This window comes from Sciurus vulgaris, assembly GCF_902686455.1.
Source record: "Sciurus vulgaris genome assembly, chromosome: 9".
Classification (NCBI taxonomy): Eukaryota; Metazoa; Chordata; class Mammalia; order Rodentia; family Sciuridae; genus Sciurus; species Sciurus vulgaris.
Window position 1 is genome coordinate 62,332,527 of NC_136469.1, and position 27,740 is coordinate 62,360,266.

General features: G+C 35.9%; 1 pseudogene across 1 annotated transcript; it reads right to left on the minus strand.

The window, feature by feature from the left end:
* Window positions 1–22,583: 22,583 nt before the first annotated feature.
* On the minus strand, window positions 22,584–26,072 carry LOC306669801 (elongation factor 1-gamma-like; annotated as a pseudogene). Its single transcript has 2 exons — window positions 26,034–26,072; window positions 22,584–24,041 (listed from the first exon to the last, which is right to left on the minus strand). The product of its transcript is annotated as an elongation factor 1-gamma-like (transcript).
* Between the last annotated feature and the right edge of the window lie 1,668 nt (window positions 26,073–27,740).

Consider the following 27,740-nt stretch of genomic DNA (forward strand, 5'->3'; position numbering starts at 1 on the left):
TTTTGGAGAATATTACAGAAGTATAAGCTAATCACCCTTAAAAGGAATTTTAAGAGCTGGGAAAACTTAATTCTCAATGTTATAAAGAGGTTGAGCCGAAAAGACCTTGAGATCTAAAGCATACATAGAGGCTAACAGGGACGTGAAATTCAGGAGTGACTCTAGATATTTGACTTGGGTCTCTGATGTAAGGCGATATTTTTCACAAAGAAAATATGAAAAAAGAAATAAGTCTATTTGAGGAGAGAAATAATTCAGTGTCTAAATAAAATCTAGATTAATAATGTGAAGTTGACCTTTTTAATGCTGAGAAAGACTTTTTTCATGTCCTATAATAAATGAAGGTTTTGAAATGCTAAATTTAGAGCGCATAATCTCAAACTGACCATAATTACTCTTCTCAGTGACCCATTGTGCATAGTTTCAGTATTTCATGTTAAATTCTAGCTGCCACTGGGAGGTTATAGATCTGGTGTGACCTCAACATCTAGTATAATTATTCTCTTTGTAACCTGTAGCAAATATACCAGTGAATATTTTTGTGTAATTTGGAAGACAAGATTTCAAATTTACTAAAATTGGTCTGCTTTTAAAGATTTACTGGCTTTGTAAAAGGCTTTATTTCATCTGGCTATTGGGCTGTATCATTTTCTGTACTGTTCCTCATATTATGCCCCATTTACATTATGCCAAAGCAGCCAACAGCATCTACAATACCACCTTAAAAGAGAAAGCTGTAAAATCTCTGAGGGATGCAATTATGTTTATGCATATAATGGAGTGCTATCATTCAAATATACATATATAATGCTTTTTTCTGATACTGAAGACAAAACCCAGGACTTCTCTAACACCAAGCTACATCTTTAGCCCTTTTCATTTTCATGTTGAGACAAGATCTTACCAAATTGCCAAGGCTGGCCTTGAACTTGTGATCCTGCTGCCTCAGCCTCCTGAGTGGCTAGGTTACAGTTTTGTGCCACCATGCCTAGTTCTGTAATATTAAAAATTAATAAAATATGATCTTAACCCACCCACTAAACAGCATTAGTCAGGGAAATCTTTTTAGTAAGTGAAATGTTTTTTTATGTCACACAAAAATGTTAGAGCACTTATGGACGATTTCTGACTCTAGACCTGTTAAATGTAAATGGGGTTAGCACGTGGAGTTAGTGTCAATTTGCTTTAGCTGCCCCTTTAATGTTTAGACAAATTTTACTTTCAAAGGAAAAAGAAAAAAAGAAGAAAAATATCTGCATGCTCTTTCTCTCTTTAACCTTACTATTCTGTACTGCGTTTGTTTTTTCTGATGCTTGTCACTGTCCAGCAATCTCCATTCTAAAGAAAATCAATCCAATCACTATTTATTTTATTTACTAAACAAGCATTCATTGAGCCAGTCAAGAAAGTGTGAAAAAGTAAATATAAGTTGGTTTGTAAATCATAAGGACTCTGACAAGGGAACAAAAAATAAGAATCTCATGCTGGTCATTGCCATTTGACTACCAGACTGGATTGGGTATTGTTACATTATTCATGTGTGGTTTGGCATGTGGGTGTGTGTATGTGCATGCACATGCACTTATAAGAAAGAAGGAACAGTGGAATTAGACTGGTAGCCATGTACCTACTTTTTATGAGTGCATTGTGTATAGTGAGTGATGTAACTACTTTAATGGAGAGTCTTGGGATATGTGATCATGATCCAGTGCAGAACAGGATATGATAAAACCATGCAAGGAGCTCATACATAGTTATAGGGTGGAGCTACATCACTTGCTCTTTGGGGAAGAAAAGGTACCATATGTTCAGTTTAAGAAAGAATACTCGGACTGTGGAATTAGCACAACTTGAACCACAGATACAAGTAGGGAAAAGTTGATTGGTGCTAATATACCACTATTATATTGCCATTACAGTCAGTATATATACCTTGTAACTATTTGCACTAATTATCTATTGTTGCATAGCAAATTACTATAAATTTAGTGACTAAAAATGGCACATATTTATTATTTCACAGTTTCTATGTGTCAGGGATCCAGACATAGGTAGAGGAGTTTTCTGTTTCAGGGTTTCTCACAGGTTGCGATCAAGGAATTGGCCAGAGCAGATAACTCATGTGAGGCTCAAATGGTTATTAGCAGTCTTCAGACCCTTGGGACTCTCAGTCCAATTCTGATTGTTGGTCTAAGGCCATTCTCAGTTCCTTGTCATGTGGGTCTTTCCAAGAGCTAGTTTCATTCATGAAAACCAGCAAAAGAGAGAGAGTCAATAAAGTACCTCCTACCAGGATGAAAAGTACAATTGTATGCAAAGTAATCATGGAAGTGATATTCTAAACCTTTGCTGTATTTTATTGGTTGAAAGTAACTAATAGGTTCCTTCAATACTTAAGGTGAAGAGACTCCACAATTGCATGAATGCTAAGGGGTGAACAAAATTTTGGGTCACCTTAGAGTCTGCTTGCTACACTACCTATATGTGTGTATATGTATGTATATTTATTAGAATATATTGCAAATATACAGCACAGTTGTAGAGGCATCAATGATGTGTCTAGAAACATAAAGTTTGGAGACAGACAACTGGGTTCAAACCCCTATTCTGCTAATAAGTGGCTGTGTTCTTAACATTTTGTTAGTTACTTCTTTTTGCCTCAATTTCCCTACCTATAAAATAGGTAAAATAATCATGCTCACTACTTAAGATTGTACTGAGGGTTAAATGAGTTCATATGTTTAAGCAGTAGTGTCATTCCACTAAGTGTCTATTGGTACACATTTTAGATAATATGGTAAAAACACAGATGTACTCACTACCAGGCCAGACCTTGAAACACACACACTCAAGAACATGTTTGAGTTTGCAAAGAAGGCCTGGATATCTAGAATCATCGTTTCACAAAGACAGGCCAACTGACAATCTGCTTCTGAAAAGTAGGCCTAGAATCTTACTCTCTTCATGGAGTATAGCAGGATATGGAGGGAATTACACCCATTCTCCTAGATGTCCTGTGAAACAAGGATGCAAAGGGGAATCAGTCCAACAGGCTCTTTTTTTTTCACCCAAGTGTTATGGTTCAGATATGTGGTGTCCCCCCAAAACTCATGTGTGAGATAATGTGAGAAGGTTTCCAAATGGAATGATGGGGATATAAGAGCCTTAACCCAATTAGTGAATTTATTCCCTGATAGAGATTAACTGAGTGGTTACTGAAGGCATGTAGGGTGTGTCTGGAGCTGGGTGCTTGGGGGTATACCTTTGGGATTTATATTTTGTCATGCTTAGGGGGGGTCTCTCTCTCTCTGCTTTGCAATCATCATGTCCTGAGTCACTTTCCTCCACCACACTCTTCTGCCATGATGTCCTGCCTCATCTTGGGTCCTGAGGAATGGAGTGGGCCATCTATGGACTGAGACTTCTGAAGTGGTAAGCCCCCAAAATAAATGTTTCCTCCTCTATTTGTTCTTATTAGGTCTTTTGATCACAGCAGCGAAAAAGCTAACTAAAGCATCAGGTAAAATAATCCGAAGTATGTTTTCCTTCTGAGAACTGGAAATTCATTTCTGTGGAACCATGAGGAACAAAAATCAGTGTATTGACTCCAACCCCACCTGGACACTTCCATGACTTGAAGGTACTGCTTAGACCTGGCTCTAGCCACTGTTCATCCTCACAATACCCCTCTCACCTCACTCACTCTCCCCAGCAACTGACCTCTTGGATTCCCAGAGAAATCAGGTGTTTCTTGCCCAGGAACTTTGCAGGTACTCTTCTTCCAATTAAAATACACTTTCCACATCTCTTCTCACTGTAATTGATTGGCTTCAACTTCAGTGTTACCTTCTCATGGAGACCCTCCCATGAAAGGAGTTCTATCTCTTCTGGAAAGCTGTCCCATGTCTGTTTCTTCCCTACTTTCTTCGTTTTCTTCCTTTATTAGAATGTGGACTACATGAGTGCCAAGCTCCTTTCTATTGCTTTTGGCAGCTTTGGAAACATTTATAGGTGTTTGATAACAAATATTTGTTGACTGAATGAATGAATGCTTGAATGGAGTGGACTACATCATTACAAAGCTTGGGAGAAACTTAAAACATTTTAAACTCTGAAGATTTTCAGAAAAAAATGCACTCAATAAAATGTTCATGCAATGTTAGAGTCTATTGTGTTTTCCTCTAGCAATAATCTAATGTTCTATTTTTCTCTTCACATGGAGAACATTTTAATAAGTGATAAGATAGTTAAATTAATAATTTTATTCAAGAGCTTAGAAATAATGATTTATCAATTCTTATAATCATTTCAAATAGTAGCCAGGAGGCTGAATTTAACATTAGCTATTCATCATGTGTTGACTGGTTTTATAATAACTAGTAGTTTGATCTGGAGTATCTATTGGGGGTGCCACATTCTGCATGTCCAATATTGGATTGCCAATAAAAATCACATTTCCAATATCATGGGAAAATTCTCACAATATATTGTTAAAAAAAAAGTAACATAAAATTTCTATTTATGACGTAGCCTCGATTATTTTAAAAAGACTCTTAGAAATATAAGTTCTTTAAAAAAGTGTCTATTTCTATGGGTTGTTTGACTTTGGGGTGATTTTGGTTTTATTTAATTTGCTTTTATTTTTTTTCATAGTTTTTCTACTTCATAATTTTTAATAAGGGAATTTTCTAATGCAAATACAAAAATTATCTCTGTGTGTGGATATCTTCAGAGGTGAAAAAAAAAAAAATCAATGAGTGGTTGAGACCAATGTGGATTTAGGTATTGAAATGCTTTCAAATGAGAAGGAGATACGGACAAGCTGTATTAATTAAGCCCCTAGGGCAGGGACAAATGGACTAACAATGGTTAAACAAAGTTTGGACAGAAATCTCAGGGAAGCATTTCAAGCAGTGGGTGGTGTCTGTGTAAAAAACACCCTGCCAAGAGAAGCAGTGGAGCAGTCCCCTGATGCCACTTCAGGAGAACAGAAAGAGCACGTAGCGGGAGAAATCCCTGAGGACTGTTGCTATATTAACGGCTACTTACCACAGAAGTCAGGTAGGAAGTTGCAAGGGTTCTGCCAAGTCTTGGTGCTTGATATAACTGTGTTTAGACAAAAATGACATGTTTCATAGAAAATATGCAGGCCAAGCTCACAATTTGGTGGATTTTGTTTCTAAAAGATTTGTCCATTGCCAAGACAGTTCTGCACATCCATTTGAAATTATTTCTGAATCTTTATATTTGCTAATTAAATTTCTAAGTAGCACAAAGGAAGGAAACCAAAAAACTTTTTAAACATATATGTATCTCATTCATTTTTACATTTCTTTCTCTGCCCTCCCCTTCTCTATTAACACAGACTCCTTCTATTTTATATAGCCGTAAAAACCAGCAGGCTTCTCTCTTAATCAGTGTTGTCTAAGGTTCATTGCCTGAGGGCCCAGGTCATTAGTAAAAAAGGTCATTAGTTGGTGTTTTCAACATACAGAGACTGTCAAATGATCTCCTCATTTAATCTCCCCGTGATTAGAAACAGGCCCACTTTTGTAGTATTTAGTAATTTTATTTTCTTGTTGTGGGAGAGGTAAAAGGCTACCTCCTGGAAATGAAAGCTTTTAAAAACTAATAGCTGCTTCACAGTAGACTTGAAGGAATAGCAGACTATATAAAGACATTCAAAGCCAAAAGAAGGGAGAAAATGCAAGGAACTGGTATCTACTGCACCCCAGGTTTCTTCAAGGAGTTGAATTAAACGTGAAAGGAATCTTTCCACAGAGCGGTAGGCAGCCCTAACTTGCCTGCCCTCGTTACCTTACATCTTCCCACTGTCTGATTTCCAGCATTCTAATTGAAAAGGTACTTTGTAGTAAAAAGCTCTGTTTGAGTCACTTTGAAATCGTGATCCTCAGGTTTTCTTTCTGGCAAATGTTTCTTAGAGATCACTGAGCTTATTATAAACAATTCTCTGTTCAGAAGCTTCTAATGTTGGAACAGGCTTAATCCAGAGACCTTGGTAGAGGAAAAATAGCAGTCAATTACCCATGGGCTCTTTCGAAAGGGATTGTGTGCAGGTCTCCCTACCTTGACATGTTTCTTGGGGACCTCAGTGCCATGAACACAGAGAGCACCTTTGTTTAAGATGTTAGATCATAACTACATAGACCAATCCCTTTTCTTGGGGAATCATCTTATTTTGTCCATGCAGCCTTAGGAAGAGGGAGCTTCTTGGGTATTAGAAACTTTGTAAGGGAGAAAATAATGGTTACATTCATCTGGAATTTAAATAATCTTTAGGGAGATAAAGTGCTTATGAAGTATGGACCTAACGAATTTCTTTTTGCAATTCATTTTCAAATGTGGAAAATAAGATTAATGAATGTAATTATAGGTTTGTTTCCCTATTCTTCTAATACTTTCTTCAGCATTGTTATGCAATGAATTTTGTTGTATAATAATTGTCCTAAGAAAGTGATTTTTAATGAAAAGTCTTTGTTTACATAAATCTTTTTCAGTACAGAAAAATGACCTATTTGATTTTTTAAAGTTTCTTGAGACGGGACAATATGCAAGCCAATTAAAAAGAAAATGGTGAGCTTGAAGAAATTAAAGTGCAACCTAATAAAAAGCATAGTTTCATCATAGGTGACCACCTTTGAACAAATACTCAGCTGAGTTAGCTGCTCTGGGAAATTTGCTCTCTTCTGCTGAGTCGGCACATCTTGGAGCATTCTGGGCTTCACTAACTTGAAAGTGAAGAAGAGAATTACAGTCACCTGCTGTTGATGCACATGCCCTGTGATGGTTAATTTTTTGTGTGTCAACTTGGCTGGGATAAGGCATAGCTGGAAACATTATATCTGGGGGAGACTTGAAGGTGTTTCCAGAAGAGAGAAGCATTTGAATCAGTAAATGAGTAAAAAATATCTGCCCTCACTAGTATCAGACAATTCACGGAGGGCCCAACTAGAACAAAAAGGTGAAGGAGAGGCCACTTTGCTCTCTGCTTAAGTCCGTAAACCCATCTTTACTCATTCTTAGATATCAGCATTCTCTGTTCTTAGGCACTGGGACTTGGATCTGGACTTACCCTAGCAGCCACCCCGGCCTTTCAACTCAGGCTGAGGACATCAGTGGCTTTTTTTGGTTCACTGGCTTTTAGACAGATCTTGGAACTTACTGGTCTCTATATTGCATGAGTCACTTTGGATAATTCCTCTCTCTCTCTCTCTCACACACACACACACACAAACACACACTATTAATACACTATCTTTAGTGAATATGGTAGAAAAGGAAATGAAGGAAAATAATAACACATTGAGTTTCTATGTGTCAGGCCCTTTCCCTACTTTATCTTTTTAACTAATAAGAGTTAAACCCAGGCTACTCATCATTCTTCTCATTTTACAAGTAAAGATAGTGAGACAGTGAATTTTGACTTTCACAGAGTCATAAAGCTGGATAGGAAGGGGAAACAGATTTATTTCAACCCTATATTTTTCTGGTTTCGAATCTCACACTCTCTTGTCTATTTCCCATTGGTAAAACATACTTTGAAAAGATACACCTGTGGCATTTATTCTCCCCTGCTAAAGGCAGCAATAAAGATGGTGATTGGTGAAAGTCAGGGTCTGGGGAAGAAAAGTGCTTTAAACGTAATGGAGACCCTTTTGGGTTTTTCACTCTTCATCGGAAGGGCAGGTGTGGAGTAAAAAGGCCAGAACACATTTCATTCTGTTCACTGACACTAGTCAGCGCAAGGCCATGCTCTTAAGTCATGATTGTGTTTTGCTATGCATAGATAAAGCAAAACTTCCCTCTTCTCCTGTAAGTTCTTTTATGATGACTCTTCACTTCTTGCTAGGTGATATCTTGATAGGTGACTAAACTGTTTAATAGTTGATCATGGTACTATCAGTTATGACTCCCCTCTCTGACTGGAGACTAAACAACTATAAAAAAAGTAGATAGACTTTTCAAAGAAAATTATAATCATGGGACTGGGGGTGTGCTCAGTGGAAGAATTCTTGTCTAGCATGTGCAAGGCTCTGGGTTTGATCAGCACTGCCCTACCCTATCCTGTTTAATGTCTAGACAATCAGGGTGTTGATGGTATGGAACTGATAATCAAATTTCTGGTTATATGAAACCACTTAAAATAATCAGAAATTCATGAGTCTTTTGGTGGACTTAGAACTAATGTTTGATATAACTTGTTACCTATTATATATGAATAAAATCTATGGAAAGTTTGTATATATATATATGTATATATATATATATATATATATATATATGATGCCTAATATGTATCTCAATGTTAATATTTTCAAACCTAAACTCGTGATTATTTCCCCCAAAAGCCAGTCTATTTATGATCTTCTCTAAGTTAAGGCAGCTGCATTCTCCAAATATTTCAACTAAAACACTTGAAGTCAACCTTGATATTCAGAAAATCCTATCAGTTATATTTTCAAATAAGTTCAGAATCTGACCACTTTTTACCACTTTGAGAGCTACAAATTTGATATTAGTTTTCAAAAAGAATGAGGCAATAATATAGAAAGATCGATATTACATATTAAGTATAATCGACTTACAAATTAATTAAATTTGCTGTCATCTGTTTCATAATTTACCACTCTCAATAATAATTTATAGATAATACTTGTATATGCATTTGTTTTGCTTATACAAATAATAGATAAGAAAATATCTTTGAAAGACTTCTAGAGAAATTGGAGTAATGAGTTTCTTGGGAACAAAGTGTGTAAGAAACTTTTCTTTTAATTGTTCAACATCTTGTACCATCCAAAATTACACCAAGTGAATATTTTTCCAACTTTTAAAAATGAAATTTTAAAAGACTGTAATTATCCAAGAAAACATTGTGTTTATTTTTCCTCAGAAGTTACTTTAACTAGAAGGTACTTTTGAAAGGTAAATGTCTCAAGATATAGTTCCATTTGCACAATGTAATTTGTAAAAAAAAAAAAACAATTTGGTGTTATGTGGTATAGATAAAATTACACTATGGATCATTTTATACCACTATCTTATGTAGAGAAAGTAGTTGTTAGAAAATGGAGAGAAATTACCTAGGCCATTATGAGGTCTCATATCTAGTAAAAATGAGATCAAATTAAGAAAATGGAATGTATGTTTTGTGTATAAAAGGAAAAATCATAAAATCCATTAAATTAATAATGGGTCAAATGATGTTTCAGGGAAAATGATAGAAATCATGTCTCTAGAGACAATTGTAACTGAAATGGACAATGTGCTAGAAATGTCCTTTGGGGAATAATCCTGCTATCAGCAGAGAAAATACATGACTTCAGAGGATGGCTTTTTTCTTCTTTCCTAATGATCCAGTACTATGGTCATGAACAGTAATTAACTTTAAAACAACAGAGAAGTTGGATGGAAAGAACCATCCCTAAAATGTCAGATAATTAAAGAGAATGGAACAGGAAACATCCACTGGGGACATAAAATGTGCTACTCTCATAGAGCTATTAACTATTGCATTAGAGCCCCTAAATCATATGCAATTTTTACCAGTGACTTAGGTCAGTCTGGATCTTTCCATGAAAGAAGTTGAAAGAGCTTAATGTTTCATCTACTTGATGCCAATGGGAATGAGAACTTAAGATACACTTTTAGGGAGATGTATGATAAAGATGGCATATGCTTTTCTCCATTACAGTAGTAGGTCAAAATATCATTAATTTATTTCTGGAACTGTTTTTATGGTAACACATGCTGTTCATCATTTAACTTAGTTAACTACCCACCATACACTAACATTTTATTATCATTTTAGGAAGAAAAAGTGAAGAACTTCCAGGTCTTTGATTCATAGACATATATGAAAAGGCCCATCCTTGCTTCAGAATTCCTAAAATGCTGAACATAGGTTTGAATGGAGAATATATGAATGCTGCAATTAAGGCTTTCTGTTGTAGTTTTAAGCACATATTGTACAATAAATGTTTATAGAATCTATAGGAAACATTTATTTTAAATTTCAGAGAGGGTATTAAAATAGAATCAGTGCCACCATTGAATGCCAAAGGGAGATAATGAAAATGTCATCAAATATCAGAAATGTACTATTACTAAAATGATATTGCTAAATACTGTGCAGTTATAAAGCTATGTGTATATTTAGCTCATTTTCTCATGCCACAGATTCGTGCTTGAATAGAACCAATGACCTAGGTGGAACACTTGGTTCATATAAGAGAAAAAATTTGGAATCCAATTTTGCAGTTGTATTTTCATACTTTAATAGTATAGATAATATGGATACTATCTTTTTTTTTTTTTTTTTTTTTTCTTTTTTGGTCTGGATGACAAGAGGTTTGGGGATATAGATGAAATAAATAATGTGATTTAGAGTGAAATAGGGTAATAGAGCAGTTATGTTGTGAATCTAGGAGATAAAATGGACATTTAAATACAATGATATGGTGATGCATAAACATGGCAGGCATTGAATAACAATGCAATATTTTGAGCATGCAGTTTTCTATAGAAATAAGAACATCTGGAATTAGAATCAGAAAATTTTGGGCCCATATCTTGCTTATGTTGCTGTCTTACTTTGGAAATTTAAAAAGTTATTAAAATATCACTGAATCTCTACTTATGAGAAAGTTGAAATAATAATAGTAATAATAATTCCTATATCATAGGTATATTTTATGGATGTTATTTTGGTAGGCATTATCTGGAATAAAATAAGGGCTGAATAGCCATTGTTCTGTGTGAATTTTGCTATTAAAATGTAATAGTTAACATATTTTGTTTCAATAGTGACCTAAATGATGATTACTAATGAGGTATCAGCTTGTTAATATATATGTATGAAATAAGCTTGCCTTTAAAAAAAGTGAATGGTCATTAGGCCACATGAAGAAGAGATTTGGACTTGACTCAAAACTGAGGTTGGCTCACTTTTCCCCACCATTCTTTTTCAAGGGATTTGCAACTCTACCTTGTACATGCACCCTGAAGCCCTTTAGGTGCTTCCTCTAAGCAGTGGGCCTGGAGGGTGGCAGGATCCTAGAGGAAGAAGATTTGAATAAAGGGAATCCTGAGTCCCAGAGGACTTGAAACCTTCTAAAGATTGCAAAGGAATCAACTAAGTCAATAATGAAAGGATCATATGTTGCTTTAAAATTTTCTGACATATACATGCCCCGGGGCTCCCTCATCACAATGCACATTCGAGCCACCCCAAATGAAACACACAGTAATTTGCTGCAAACTTCTTTTGAAGAAGAGCCACTCAGAAATTACCTGGGTTTAGTATCAGAACAATTGTTATATTTCTGCTCAATTGCTACTCCACCTTTCTTAGTTCTTAGCTGGTACAGACCAAAGATAACAAAAGGTAGATTAACAAGAGAAAAGAAAACAAAAATTCATTAACATATAAGTTTCAAATACATGGAAGATACAGAGTGAGTAATTGTCAAAAAAATGGCTTAGACATCTCATTTACACAGCTTCTCCAACAATGAAAAATAAACTTCTAGAGAAATGAACAGACAAGGAAAAATAACTTTTTTGAGTCTCTGGGAGCCACACCTTGGGGAAGGCAAATACATTGAAATTTGTTTTGTAAGCTCATTTGATATTGCGTAGGTTGATAAGGGTCTGTAATCATCCTCAGTCATCAGATTTTGTCCTTCCTGGTAGAGAGGAGAGGAAGATGAGCGGTTTCTTTCTAAATGTGTCCTGTTTTTAAGCAAATGGAGGAAGACAGAGAGTTGCTCTTATTTTTACTGCTTCTCAATCACCTTCAGTTCAAAATAACCTTATGCCAAAGTGGCCTCTTTGGGGTAGTGTATTCTAATCCCCTATTATATTATACTTCTTTGATTAAAACTAAGTGTGTCTTTTCCTGACTTTTTTCTTGATTATTCTTGTAACCATAACTTAATTGCTTAAGTGGAAGAATCTGATGACCCAAGCACATGAGCAATGCCTGAGCCTATGACCTTGCCTTGTTCCCATCACCACAGTCCTTGATAAGTTTCCTCTCTACCATGGAGCACAGGCACCACGCTTAGGTCCCACCCCTAGTATAGCTACAGTCACAATTGAGTAATAGAAGCAGTTGTTTTTGTACCACTTGTAATGGTTGCATATAATTAAAGAAAACAAAACAAACCACAGTTTTGAAAAATGTTCATTGAAACAGTTACCAGTTAGATGTGGTTATCCTATTCTCCCAGCCCATCATAGTAAACTGTTACATTATTTTCCCAAATGTTTGTGTAGTACACTGCAAACTCCTGTTTAATGAACCTTTAGAAAGTAAACAAAATACTTCTTTTGGGCCAGCAGAACCCTGTCTAGTGTGCATATAATTAGCCATGTGCATTTTCTGAATCCTATTACATTTTAAGCAAGAATTCATTTCTCTTTGTCTCGCTTTCTCTTAAAACAAACAAAAACCAGTGGTGGAATGAGGCAGACATCATTACCCTATGTACATGTATGATTACATGAATGGTATGAATCTACATCGTGTACAACCATAGAAACAAAAAGATGTACTGCATTTGTGTACAATTTCTCAATATGCAATCTGCAAAAATAAAAAAAATTATAAAAAAACTAATGGTATTCCAGGAAAATGTATTTATCTTCAAGATTTTCAAGTCAGCCTTAGATGCTCTTTCACAGGCAAACATGTAGCTTATATTAGATTAAGTGCAAGACGAAATCATTTTTTCTTTCTTTCTCATAATTTACCTTAAGTGAAAGAGTCGTCTACAGCACATCTGGTTGCAAGACAGAACAATGCAATATTAATAACAAATAATGTTGCATAATGAAGAATTTCAGGTATATGAAAAGTGAGTCTCTACAGAGATTAGAATGATAATTTGTATTTGGTTGTGAGGATGAACACCTGTAATTGTTACTTTGCCCCATGGTAACTATCTTCATAAAATTAACAGTGATTCAGATTTATATTTGAAGATTTATTTGTATTAAATTTCAGTGCTAAGGAAATTTCAAGCAAATAAAATGTTCTTTTTTCCTCTAGGACAAAAACAACGATTGTGAGTACAAGACTATATTTAAAAGGGAAATGGTGTTAGAAAAGTAGCATCTATCTCTCGCTAAAGATTTTTTTTTTAATGTGCAAATGACCTTAAACAAAGGAGACTGAGTTGTCATTAACATCTTACTGTGTCTTAGTTGAATTGGATGCTTTTTTCTGAACATCTAGTTGAGATGATGGAAAAGAATATTGGTGAAATATTGTTTTTTAGAAAAATAATATTTCTCTTTAAGACAATACCCAATGTATAACTGTGTACTAATTCTCTCCTTGCATTGAAACATATTTGAACTCTGAATGATATAAGAGAAGAATACTTGGGCTATTACTAAATATAAACAGGTGAATACAAATCATTGTGGTATTTGTAAGAAACTAATAAATCAAAAGAATTTGTTATGGAGTCTGAATTTGACTACATGACCCTGTATATGATCATTTAAAAGCACAGTGATTAGAAGCAGTAGGTCTAGAGCCTGCTCATCTGTATTTAAATCTAGTCTACTCTTGTTATTAGCTCTTTCACCCAGAGAAGATGCTTAACTTCTCAAAATCTCAGTTTCCCTATTTCTGACATAGGGATAATGATAGCTTCCTTTTAATGAGGCTAAGGTTGGAATTCGATATATTAGCACACATAAAGCCCTCCAAACAATGCCCAGCACATGACAGAATTACTAAGTTGTAGTTATCATGATTATTATCAGTGCTTATGAACACAACCCCCAAAATTTGGCACGTTGGCATACTAAGTATTTTATGCTGAAAGAAATTGGGAAAAACACAAAAGCATGAAGGTCTCTCTGACCTTTTCCCACTGCCTCACTCCCTGGAGCAGACTAGAGAAAGACACTTTCTGACCTTCTCTCTCTCCTCTCTCCCCTGAAGACTCATGTGACAGGTGTTCTGCCCTATATCCAGAGGGAAGAAATGTCACACAGGGACACCAAAAAGGATCTGAATAAATGTCCTTGCTAGTTCCTCCAGTCTGTTACTATGAGATCATACCTTCTGCCCTCCAATCACACTTAGGCCTGACTTTCTAGAAAACTTACAAAATTTCCTGAGTCTTGTTGTAACTTAACACAATGGGTTCAACCCCAGTGAGTGGAAAACCTATAAACACAACTGGAAGAAGAATAAAAAAAAAAATATTTATCACTTGCAGTAATTAAGGAGAGCACTGGGAATAATTCCCAAAGATGTTTCTCCTAACAAAAAGAGCCAGAGATTTTTATTGGGTAAACATACATATTCATATAGGAAAGACTTGTCATAACATGCAGAGGTGACCATGTCCTGAGCATGCTCAGTTTAACATCACACATCACATGTGTAAATTGATGGCAGCCAGGAATGCCTGTGGGGGGGAATTTAGTGTTGGAATGAGCAAAGTGTACACTAAGTCACCTAAAGCCTGAGTCAGAGTGACTTGGAGATTGTCTGGGACCTCCTCTCCTTCACCTTTATGCAAGCGTAAAAGTACCTAAAATACCTAAAAGTACTGCCTAGTGGTTATCGTTTTGGTCTTCATTTCTGGATCATCTCGTATCACATAAAACTTACACTAAATAAATGTGTATGCTTTTCCCTTGTTAATCCATTTTTTGTTATAGAGGTGTCCCCCATGAACCTTTAAGCAGCAGAGGAGAATTATTAAATTTTTCTTTCTACATTATCATCTCAAGTGACAGAATATAGGAAATAATATAATGAGACGTCATATTTTTATCTTAACTAAATTAATTTGCAAGAACAATCAGGACTTCATCCTTAAGGTGCCACAGATGTGTAAAGTTCCAGATCTAGATCTTGACATAAGAATGATGACAAATATCTACTTTATACTGTATAAAACAATTCTATAAGCATTGTGTCTTTCAATCTTGTTTGTTATTGAGGCTTTATTATAGTAGTCCAATTTTTAGAGAAAACAACTAGTACTCAAGCAACTAATTAAACAATACTGAAGGCAGTAACTACAATAATGGGTGAGTAGTAGAGTTACCATGTTATGTTAGAATTTAAAGTAGGTACATGTAAATGAACTTTTATTCGGATACACAATTTAGACTTTAAGAAAACTTACCTCAAACACTTCAAGAAAGTATAGGTGTGATCTCAGAGCTGTATACTCTCAAAGGAGATGGCATAGGAGGGATGAATGGGAATGTAAAAATCAAATTCTTAAAATCTAATTATAAATTCTTATAAGGGATAAGAAGCATGGAGGTGTTTTTCTAATCATTGTCCATATACTATGTGTATCATAAATATGTGGGATATTGAATGAAAACATGGCTTCAGGAAACAGCATAAGTTTCACTGTGTCAAATTATCTGAAGCTAGGTTTGAAATTGATAACACTTTCTGAACAGCTTACTGGGTGATCTTAATTCGGGCCAAACTTTGATCTAAGGAATGTGTGGAGTACTCTAGCAAGCAGTATAGTGTATGCTGCTGAGAGGAGTCCATCCCTTCAAGCTCAGACACAACAAGTTGAAGAACTTTATTTGGAGTCTCAGGAATTGCAGATTATGGTAAGGGGTCTAGATAGCCCTAAATCAGTGTTCTGAGGAAGCAAGAATAGTGGGAACTTGTATAGGCTATTGACTGTTGAAAAGGAATAGTGTTGAATATACATATAGAAGATAAAGAATGTATAAACATAATGGAAATGTTCATAAAGCAAGGGCCCAGTAGCCTCTTAAGTGCCTCTTGACCCTCTGGGTCCAATGTAATGGGTTGTTCAGGTTGTTCTGGATGCCACTGGCCCAAGGTAGAGGTGATCAAAGTTCACATCCAAGTAGCAGCTGGCACTGTGTTTCAGTCCTGTTTCCTAATGGCTTCCTGACTTCATTTTGAAAGACTCTTTCAATGTTGCTTTCAATGTTTAATTTTCCTTTTATTTTAATAGAGGAAAAACAGGAACCACTTAACTTCTCCCAGTCTTTTCAATCAAATGATCTTCAAGGTAAAAGAATAAATAAAACTGAATTAAGAAAAAAAAAAAAAAAACTTGAACTTCATCAATGAGTTATTATATATTAACTATTGATTATTTAAGTTCAAACTGCTTGCCGAGATTATTTCTAAGATATAAGAATTTCATGTGTGTATTCAATAACCATTCTTGGTGATAACTGAAGATATAATATAAAAATAAAAAAAATATAAAGATATAACTTATATATAATTTGAAAGATTAGAATGAAGTTCCTATTTCCTTCCTTTCTTCCTGAAGAGACGTGCTGTGTTAAATACATGGACAAGCAAGTTCATCAACAATTAACATAATTACACAAAATTATGTTAGGCCTTAACAAAGGAAGTATTGAGACTTAGGATTCTGACTGATCATCAAGAATAAAAACAAAAAAATCTAATTTTTATTCTGTTTTAATAGGATTATTAACCTGGGAGGGTCATAGACATCTAGATTCTGCTGAAGTTTACTCATGTTTTTCAGAGAACTGGCTTAAATAAATTTCAAATAAGAATTATTTAGTGATTTTAAAGGACTATAAACTAGTACTAAGACAACAGTACCTATGGTGCAAACAGGAATAAATTATTTTAGGCAGCATTATTAAAAGTGCAGTGTTTCCAGCAAGGATGATTGTTATGGGAGATGTCAGATCCAAGGGAGCCCTGAAGGCACATGTGTTCAAGGCTTGATCCGAAATGCAGCAATGCCAAAGGGTGGGGCTTTTGGGAAATGATTGCATTGAGGGCTCTGATCTCATCAATGAATGACCCCATTTTGTGGCATCATAAATGAATAAGCTAATAGGTCATAGTGGAAAGTGTAGGAGTAGATCACTGGGGGTGTGACTCGGAAGGGTATCTCCTGACTCCACCTACTTCCTCTCTCTCTCTCTCTCTCTCTCTCTCTCTCTCTCTCTCTCTGCTTCCTAGCTGTCATGAAGTGAGCATTTTTGCTCCACCACATGCTCCCTGCCATTATTTTCTGCCTCATAATGGGCCCAGAAACAATGAATCCACGTGACCTTGAAGTGAAACCTCTGAAACTATGAGACAAAATAAATGTTTCCTCTTTTAATTTGATGTTCTTATATATTTTGCCTCCAAGACAGCACATTTACTATCACTGAAGTGGAAGTTCTCTGTGTAAGGAAATTAAGTCATATGTTGATTGGTTCTTTTGTTTGTAGAAAGCTCACATAGAAAAAATTTCCCCCAAATCTGAGACAGACAATGATCTGTTAAAGTGATAGAGAGGAATTTCAGTTTTGGATGATAATTTGGACTAAGCCACCTCTTTTAAGTTTGATGTTCTCCCTCTGATTTAGGTGGAGTTTAGGACTTGAGATGAAACATAACAACATGGCAGAAGAACATATGAAAGAAGGAAGAGAAGAGGGTGGGAGAGAGCCTGTGTGTTTGTGTGCGCGCGCGTGTGTGTATTCGTGTGTGCCTTTTGAAGAGCTAGGTCAGTTAAACTGTAGAATTTCATCAAAACTTCAATGTAATTCATGAGAAAGAGGAAGAAAATTATATTTTCTTACTCATCAATGAAAAATGAGAGAGAGAAGGCAGCGACTCAGGCTAAGGAGGAAGAGGAGGAGGTAGAGGAAGAGAGAAAGGTGGTTGAGGAATTTGGTCTTTGGACTTTGAAACTCTTAGCAAGTTGGTATGTTAATGACTGTTTAAAGTCTCCTGGCCAAACTCCTGGAGAGAGGAAACTCAGAATTTTGGAAGAAAGATGGACCACATGAAGATAAAGTGCTTTGATATGAAAAGAGAAATGAAAAGAAAGCAAGCAGAAACCAGGAGCTTAGAGTGTTCTAATGACTCTATTTTCCTGAAATTTGACTCAAAAATTTCCTAAGAAATTTTAGATTCAGAAGTCATTTCCTAAGCTTGTATAAAGGGTTTAAGTAACTTTCAAACTTTTTTAATAAGTCAGAATAAGTAAATATAAATTACCTATTTGAGCATGTAGTATACAGAAGTCAAAATAAGATATATATCATTATGATGTTGAAATACTATAATTTTTGTACCCAGGATTTACATGGTTAAAGTTATGAAAAGAAAAATTAAAAACTTATGTACTTTTCAATATGTTGTGCAGTGAAAAACATTGCGTGGCATTTGGGAGCTGAAACCTTTGGTCCCATTTCTTCCAACAAGTATCCAGTTGCACTTGGATAAAAGGAAGGTTTGGAAGCCTCAATTTTCTTTTCTGATGACCAGGGAGAAGATGGGTGATTTCAAAGATGTTTTTTATCTTAAGTTTACATAAATCTAGGGTTGAATAATCGAAGGTCAACAAGTATCCATAGTATGTGTCCTGTGAAATCCTTCATTCATAAAGTTGCATGACTCAGAAATAAGAGGAAAATTTTTTTTCTCAGTGTGAACTAGTTTTCATATCAGCTTTCCAGCTTTGTGCTGCATGTGTAAACTCATTTCAGAGACTTCCAAATAATTATCACTGATTAGGGGAAAAGGGAAATTTAGTTTCTACATCATAACATGGGAGAAGTATATGCTTGTTTTCCCTGGCATTAACAGGATCTTAATTCCATCTGAAAAGCTGACTTAACACAAGTTTAATCTTGTATATGTGTTATTATTGAGAATGAATCTGCTTTTACATTTGATAGAAAATATGATTGTGTTCTGATGAGAGTGACATTTAAAATTGGTTTCCAGACCCGATGTGCCCACAGAAACCTCACAGATGGAAGAGGAGAAAAATGTCAGAGAGGCTCATACACTTGGATTTGTTTCTGCTGCCTACATTTTTCTCCTGATACCTGCTTCTTGGCATTGCCTCTAGTGCCTCAAAAGGAAAACATGTTGCAAAATGATATATTATAGCATTGTACAATATGTTAATACATTTTTAAAAAAGGAACAGCTTTCTCTCCTCTCCTATCTCATCTTCTTCCCTTCCCTGGATTCCTCAGGACACTTTAACAAGGCTTAGATATTGCAGGGAATTCCCATTTCTCTCCAGGCATCTTCAACAGCAGTTCAAGAACTTATGTTACAAAGACTGATATATGTATTTTGAACACAAACAGAGGGAAAAACAAAAAGTTGAGGTCTTTTCTGTATGTCACTGTCTTTTAAATTACCCATCACTTGATAACTATATCTTCCTCTCTAAGGCAAAACTTTAGGGGTTCCACTTTTAGGATAAACCTTACAAGTGACGATGCTTCTAGTGGTAAGAAATGTTACAACCTGTAAGTCACATGACATTTGGAGAAAAAAATTTCTGACCCAGAAGCAAAGGGCTATTGTATTTATTAAATAACCTCTATTGGAAGAAATAAATTCAAAATGGAACAAATTGATTTAATCTAGCAAAATGACAGTACTTTTTGAATTCATGTATTCCTCCATAATGACTTTATGCTTCCTTTTGTATTCCTTATCATTCTATTTTCTGGGTTTTGGATATGAAATCCATATTTATCTGTTTTCAGTGACATGGCTCTAAAAACAATTTCATGATAAATTTCTGTGGAATATTAATCTCATCCAGAAAACAATTTCATGTTAAATTTCTGTGGAATATTAATCTCATCCAGACATCCTCAAAAACACAATGGTCAATATTAAAATTCCAATCTTTCTCTGCAGTAGAAAAACGTTGAAGTGTAGTTTACTGAAAATGCACATGTGCTTTTCCCAGTCAATTTTCCAGCAGTGGTATCCTTACAATTGTGATTTAGCCAAACAGCCTGAAACTATGTTGATTTTAGCTTCTGTGCTAAATACCTTAGGTATCATAGTGACTCTGTCCCTTAACAAAGCTGTGGCACTCAACAAGAGAAAACTGGTCGCTGAAACTGATGAAAAATCATCATTGTCATGATTATGAAACAGGAGGAGACAAGGGATTACAAGTTAAATGAGGTTTCTCCTTCAAAAAATGAAAAGCAAGTTAATCTAAATGACAAATTGGATGGACAATCTTACAAAATTGTGGGCTCCCCATTACTGGAAGTGTTCAGAGAACAGATGGCCACTAATCTATGGGAATCCTGCACTGGGTGGAAGTTACACCAGGTGAGCTCTAAGCCCTGTCTGATGCTGAGATTCTGTGTTCTAGGAACCATATGGTGAGGGTATTGAAAACAGGACTGAGAGGAAAGAGTCACTGTTAATCCCCCAGTTTTCTTCCAATTTTTCTTCACTTGCTGGGATTTGGAAAGGCAATCACATTTGGAACAGAGATGGTAAATCGAATTTGTATTTCTAACTTTATCCATAATGACCTGGCCAATATTCTAAGTTTGTTTCTATACTATTATATTCATCCTTCAAAAGACATTAATAATTGTATCTGTTAACTACATTTCCAAATGTTCTGAAGCATGGTCTCAGAGATGAGTCGTTTGAGGTGGCTGAAGCTTGGAATGAAGAAGAATATGAATGGTAGTCCATTTGCAGCAGAAGGGAAAGCACAGGAGATTATTCCCCAGTTCACTTGATTTTTACCTGATGATTTACAAGGTATGTAAATTAGGAGACAACCACAGAAGGTACATTTAATGACATCTTAATGCATCATGGAATTTACGACAAGGCATGAATAGCTTGTGCACTCAACCATTGGAAGCAGATGCTGCAATAATTCTACTTAATACTTAGAAGCAAAGTAAAGCATATTGTTTTTTGTACAAATGTTTATGAAACATTAATAAGAATAATATGCACCATTCAATGTTGAACATATAATCTGAAATCCTTTCCTATAAATATTTATAAAGGAGACAGTTTTGGTCTTAACATAAATTGATTTCAAGCCCAGATTCTAAAATGCTGCATGATTTTCTTTCTCTTGGTATATATTTAACTAGAGTAAGACTAACTGACTCATAGGGCAGCATCACTTTTTACTGTACCTATTTAGTGAAAGCCTAAAGGAATTGCTTTGAATCAATTCATAAAATAGAGTCTCAACAACAATAGCTCGGTTAGTGGCTTGGAAATGGAACTTCTACTATTGTGTTAGCTAGTAACTGCTGTGTTTGGAAGAAATAATGAGCTTCATTAAGCTCAAGGAAGTACATAGTTTCTAAATTATGTGGTAATAGTTGATATTTAAAATATAAATAATTTTAAAAATGCCTTTTTCATCAATGTCTGAAGTGTTGGCTTGGTTATTCACAATGCCCAATTATGGATATGAAAGGGGATAGGATATATTTGCGAAAAAGCTCTACATTCCAGTATTACAGTAAATTTGATTTACTGTTCAGAGGGCGATAGTTCTTCACTGCTGACTGCAGTGGCAGGGCTCTTAGTCACACTATTTTCTTTCTGGCAGTATCTTTTCTATTTCCAATTGTATCAAGTTTCTCTTAATGACTATTACTAGCCAATGTCAGGGTTCCCCCCCTCTTTAATGGAGGAACTGTTTTAGAGAAATAGGATACTCTTAACTGACTTTCTTCCAGTTAAAATGGTCCTAATTGCTAATTGTTGTTCAGCATTGTGGCACTGTCTAAGTTTGGTGGAAAATGTCAAGATTATGAAATGAATCTTTTTTATAACTTTATTTGTGTAATTATTTAAATATGGAGTAAAGGTAACATGGCAAATTTAAACTTCTCAAGCAATACGGTGAATTTTGAAAAGCATCAGATGAAATGTGAGTCTTGGGAAAAGTGAAAAAGGCTTTATGGTCTAAAGAATATCTCACAGCAATGAAGGAGAGAAAGGACAGATTGAAGGTGTTCAGAGCTATCTATAGGAGTGATTTTTCCTTATCAGCACCCCTTAAATCCATCCAACCCATTTTAACACAATGTGATTGATTATTTAAATCAGCCTTGAAACATTTTATAATAACATGATGTCTGCAATTCTCTAATCCATTACCTCATGTCTTATCATTTAAAAATGCTGATATTTGTAAAATCTTCTCTGAATGTTGTATTTATATTAGATTTCCAAATATCATTAAGCACATAAAATATCCAAATCTAAAGAGATCTCTAATCATGTCTTAGAAAAATTATTCTACCCCTTAGAACATTTCAAAGCTTGTTTTTGACCTACCTTTGTCTTACCAACTGCCAGAAACTGAGAAATTATAAAACAGAATTGATGAGTTTTCTTATTTTTCCATCATTGTGTATCTGCATCACATTACAGACTTGTTTAACATAATTATATTTTTAACAAATTTTATCTCAACCACATCTCCCTGTGAAGTAAATTGTATAACCAAAGTAAATGTTCACAAGATAGTACTAAAAATAATGTAGTTCTTAGGCATATATTTGTTTTAACTGGTATGAACTAGGATATGTTGAATTTAGATCAGAAAATAAGAGATTATTGTAAAATAAAGGATTCAGAAATGTTTGAATTTTCTCAGTATCATAAACTTTGTTTTGCTCTGGGAAGAGGAAAAAAACACGCAAATAGTGAATATATGCTACAACCCACAAGACTGGAGAGAGGCAGAGATGATAATTTAAACAAGTTTTTTTTTTTTCTTTTCAATGTTCAGTTTCCTTTAATGACCCCCATCTCCCTGAAGGGCAGGTGCAGGCAGCTAGGCTATAGCAAGAGATGTTCCCTTGAAGATCTTGCCCTGATTGAAAGCTTTGCCCACGTACTGGAAGGCCCCCTCCCAGGAAAAGTACTCTTGAACCAGCACCTGGGTCTCCTTGCTGCCAGGATCCAGTTTTCGCCATGTATATGATTCATAGTCCACCTGCCAATCTGGACTCAGCAAAAAGGCAAGCTCCTGGCCTCTGAAGACCAAGACTCCAGAAATGGAGCTGCTATTGTTGGTTCCAAAGAGGATGACACTGGCAAAGGCATTCTTCCTCAGTTTGTCCAATTTCTGAAACATTCCAGTGATGAGGTTGCAACTCATGAAATTCTGGGGAGCTCTTCAGGAAAGCGGTACTCAGCATACCATAAGGACCAGCCATCCTTATCAAAAGGCTCCCAAAAATATGGCAGAGCCACAGAGAGCCTATCTTCATTTAGTATTTGCATTTATATTCATCCAACACAAAGGCACTCTTAGGCAGGTAAGCAAAGGGGTCCTTGGCCTTGGGCTCAGCAGCCAGTGTCTGCTCACATTCATCCATCTGCTCCTCTGGAGCTGGGGCAGCTGCCTTTTTCTCCTCTTTCCACTCAGCCTGGGGCTTCTGCCTCTCTTCCCGTGAACCTTTCTCTTTCCGTGGGGTGTCCTTTTTAGGCTGGCTCTTTGCAAACTTCTTAGCATCAGACTGAGTCATCTTCTCACCAGTTTCACCTCCTCCAAGACAGCCTGGAACTGGGTCTGGTTAATGCAGGTGAGGAACCAGCGATTGGTATTGGGAAAGGCCTGGCAGAAAGAAGGCTCCAAGACCTGTTTACAGAGCCACAACAGGGTGCAGACAACTGTGATGTCAGCCAGTGTCACTCATTCGGGCACCCACCAGAAAAGTCCTTGTTTTCAAGTGAGCATCCAGCAGCCCCAGTATTCGCCTCACCTCTTCCTTTGCATTCTCAGTGGCCTGTTGTGGTGCATAATGCCCATGGTAGGGAACACCCAGGTACTGGCTGGAGGCACTATGTCACTATCAGCAAAGCTCTCCCACTGCACCACCTGGGCTGCTGCCTCTGGAGTACTTCCCCACAGCTCCTCATTGCTCACCTAGTAGACGATGACATTGCTCTTGAACACACAGAATCCATTGTCACCCTCAAATGCTGAAACCTTGCCAGCAGAAAATTTGCGGAGAAATTCAAGGGTGACATTGGTTTGGCGGGAGTGGAAATGGGGTGGTGCAAAAGCACATGGACCTGAGCCCACTTTACTGAGCAGCAATGAGGGCCTTGAAGGCCCTCCAGTTTTCGGGATGTGTGTACAGGGTCCCATCCGCCAGGGTGATTCTGCGGAGAAAAGGGGTGGTGTATGTATGCTGCCACAAAATAAGCCGCCAGGGAGAGAAGGCTTGAACAAGTTTTAAAGTGAACCTAGGATGGGAATATTTCAGAGCCCAAGTGTGTTCTAGTTCTAATAAGTGTCTTTCTTTTAAGGCTGTGCTCTTTATTCTTTCATTAAACTATGGACATGAACAACCTTACAGGGCTTGACCCCCTTGCCAGCCCTTTTATTCAAACACACTGGATCATATGACTCCAGCAGTCACTGAAGTATAATCCTGCTCTTCTAGATGATCATTACCATCATTTGTGATCTGAGGTAAGAGATCCTACTGTCTTCTAATACATGTCCCCAATCCTTCTTGAATATGTCCTTTATCTGCTACTCCAACTGGAGTGTGGCAGATACCAGAATGGCAATAGTAGCAGGAGGAGGGAATGAGCAATTTTATATATTCTATTGAATTTAATGTTCACTGCAAACACATTTGTAGAGATGAAGGAAAACGCATAAGGAGGTTAAGTATTTGTTCAAAGTCACACAATTATGACATGATGAAGCTGGTATTGGGCGAATTTCTGAGGTCAAAGCTTATGTTTTCTCATTAGATCACACTGGTAACAGCATGAAGGTACAGCAAAGATGTCCTTATACATGTAACCCCCTAAAAGTATTCACATGGTCATTGCCATGTCTACCATAATTTCTGGTTCCATCTAGGATGGATCGATGATAATCAGGGCATCATACCATTTAATTTGGTAATAGATTATAAACTAACCCTGAAATCTTGCATTAGTCTGGGAAATCAACCAAAAGAAAATATAAGTATTTCTCAAAGATAGTTTTCACTGGGTCATTTTGAAATATGAAAACAAATAATCAAGGCTCTGTAGGCTAAAGTTTCTGACCAATTACTTCTTTACGAGTTTATCTTCTGTGGGACGTTACTCTTATACCTGACATTTGGCATATGAATAAAAGTTTGAAAAAGAGAATTAGCTGGGGGTAGTAAAGGAATAAATGATTCTAGGAAAAAGCTTGAGGAAATGTCAAACTGAGATTATAGATTGCTGGAGCTGCTCTTCTTATAACTCATTTTCCTGGATATTCCTTTTGACAAGCCTTCATAAATATTGTCTTTGTCTCTTCAATTGAATTCAAATTTCTGAAGTTTAGAGGGCAAATAAAGTGTTTTGTTAACACTTATATCTTTGCTGTCTCTCATATAGTTGCTACTTAAATATTCTTTAAATATTAATGAACAAATGAATATGAATAGAAAAGTAAACTTTGACTCCTGTATAGGGTATATTACAGCATATTTGCTTAATGAGTAGCTGTCCTTTAAACATGAGTATAAGGAACAAAAATAAAATCTGTGGAGCAAAGATATATTAATCAGAATAGTCTTTAAAAACTTTGAAAATTTATCTATATGTGTTTGAGAATCTGCATGTTGCAAGTAGGCATGAAGTTTAGTGTTTTTTACAGTTTGGTTATGAGGTGTGCCTTGAAACAATACAGGAATTTTCAGAGGTGAAATAATTATATTACGAGACCTATGATCTAATCAGTGGAGTAATCCATTTGACAGATTGATAATTTGAAAGGAATGTTGTACTGGGTGACACTTGTAGGCAGGTAGGGTAGGGTGTGACTGGAGGAATTGGTTTCTGGGGGTGTACTTTTGAGGATTATATTTTGTCTCTGCACCTCACTTACTCTACCTCCTTGCTATCATGAACTGAGCTTCTTTCCTCTGCCATGGCCTTCTCTCTTAAAGTTCTTCTCACTTTAGGCCTAGAACAATGAAGTTGGTCAACTGGAGATTGAACCACTGAAGTCATGAATCCAAAATAAACTTTTTTCTCCTCTAAGTTGTTCTTATCAGGTATTTTGGTCAGAGTTATGCAAATCTAACATAGTGTTTATGGGCATACAGCCTACACAGTGGGTTTTCTAGTGTTCATTCTTTGTAACATTGGATTGGACAATATTCACATTATGCTTTTATTGTCAGCTATAAGGTATAGGCAATTTAGAACCACCACTTACCTTAGGGAATTGAGAAGAAACTGCTGGATTCTTTTTCATCATACCGAAGCCGATAGCAATGATAAGGCTGAAGGAAGGTGTCAGAAGCCCTGGGCTCTCATATTGCTTCTGATGATAGAAAAAGTGAGGCCATTAGTGTTGAGTAGGAGCTAGAAGCTTCAAATGATGGATTTGCTCAGGGATCCTAAATTTTATTCTTTACTTGTATCACAATTATTAAACTTCTAATCAGTAATTATTATTTATATTGTAAATGTATTTTGATAAAATTTATAAATAAATTTATATTGTAAATCTTTTTTGATAAAACAGTATTTAATAGAAATGCATTATGCTTTCGATATCAGTGAAAGCTAGGGATTTCTCATCTGAATGAAGATGCAATAGATTCATTTCTTGTTGCTCCTGAGAAGTACAGCTAAAAAACCTGGAGATTATATACAAATCAAACAGAAGGAACCTCTGAAAGAAGAGAAGAGGGCAGACAGCTATGGACTTTGCGCCCAAGGTATAACACAGAGAAAGTTCACAGGTTTTTCTTCCTTTATGCCTCATATATTCATCATATATCCAGAACGAGGCACTGAACAAGAAAGCAAGTTTGAAAACTCAAAGGGAACATACTAAAAACACACTTGCAAAACCCAATTTTAAAAAATGACGTCTTTCACTTTAGCCAAAGCATCAGAAGAGGTTCATCTGTAAGAAAGAAAACTTCTGGACAGTAACTTTCCTGTCCAAACCAAATGCCATAGCAAAAAGCTCCAATGCTACCCACCTCTGTTAGCAAAACCTGAGCAGGGATTACAGACTTGTAGCACTACTATCTATAAGTGCATCCCACCCCCAACTCTTGTTCTGGATTTCCAGGAAAAGAGAAAAAGAGTATGACTAAAAATTGTTCAGATAAATAATGGCTAAATATTCCCTAACTTGGCAAAAGACATACATCTACAAATTCAAGAAACTGAGTAAACCCTGAACATCATAATTCCAAAGAAAGCCATGACAAAAGAAAGCATGATTCAATTTCTGGAAAATAAACACAAAGATACAAAAGAAAAGGACCCAATTCCCTACAGAAGAAAACCAAGGCAACTGTCCCAGACTTCTATCTTCATTCCTGAAATACCCTTCAGGAATAAAATTGTGATCAAGAAATTCTCAAGTGGACTATCATGCTAAGTGAAATAGGCCAATCGCAAAAACCCAAGGCTGAATGTTCTCTGTAATATGTGGATGCTAACACACAATAAGAGTGGTGCAGGAGGAGAAGAGAAGTTCATTGGATTAGACAAAGGGGAGTGGGGGAGGGGTGGGGTGGGAGTAAGAAAGACAGTAGAAGGAATTGGACATAACTTTCCTTTGTTCACATATGAACACACTACCAGTGTAACTCCATATCAAGTACAACCACAAGAATGGGGAGTTATACTCCATGAATATATGTATAAATGCACTCTAATGTCATGTATATCTAAAAAAAATAAAAATCTAAATAAAACAAAGAAAAGGAAGTTCTTAAGTGAAGGAAACTGTGAGAATTTGTCACTGGGATATTTGCTCTAAAAGAATGGCTAATAGTAGGTTTTGAAATGAAATGAGCATAAAAAGAAGAAAATCATGGAATATGAAGACAAAGAAAAAAACAACTGAAAAAAGTAAAAATATGAGCAAACATATACTTTCTAAATTTTGCTGAATGAC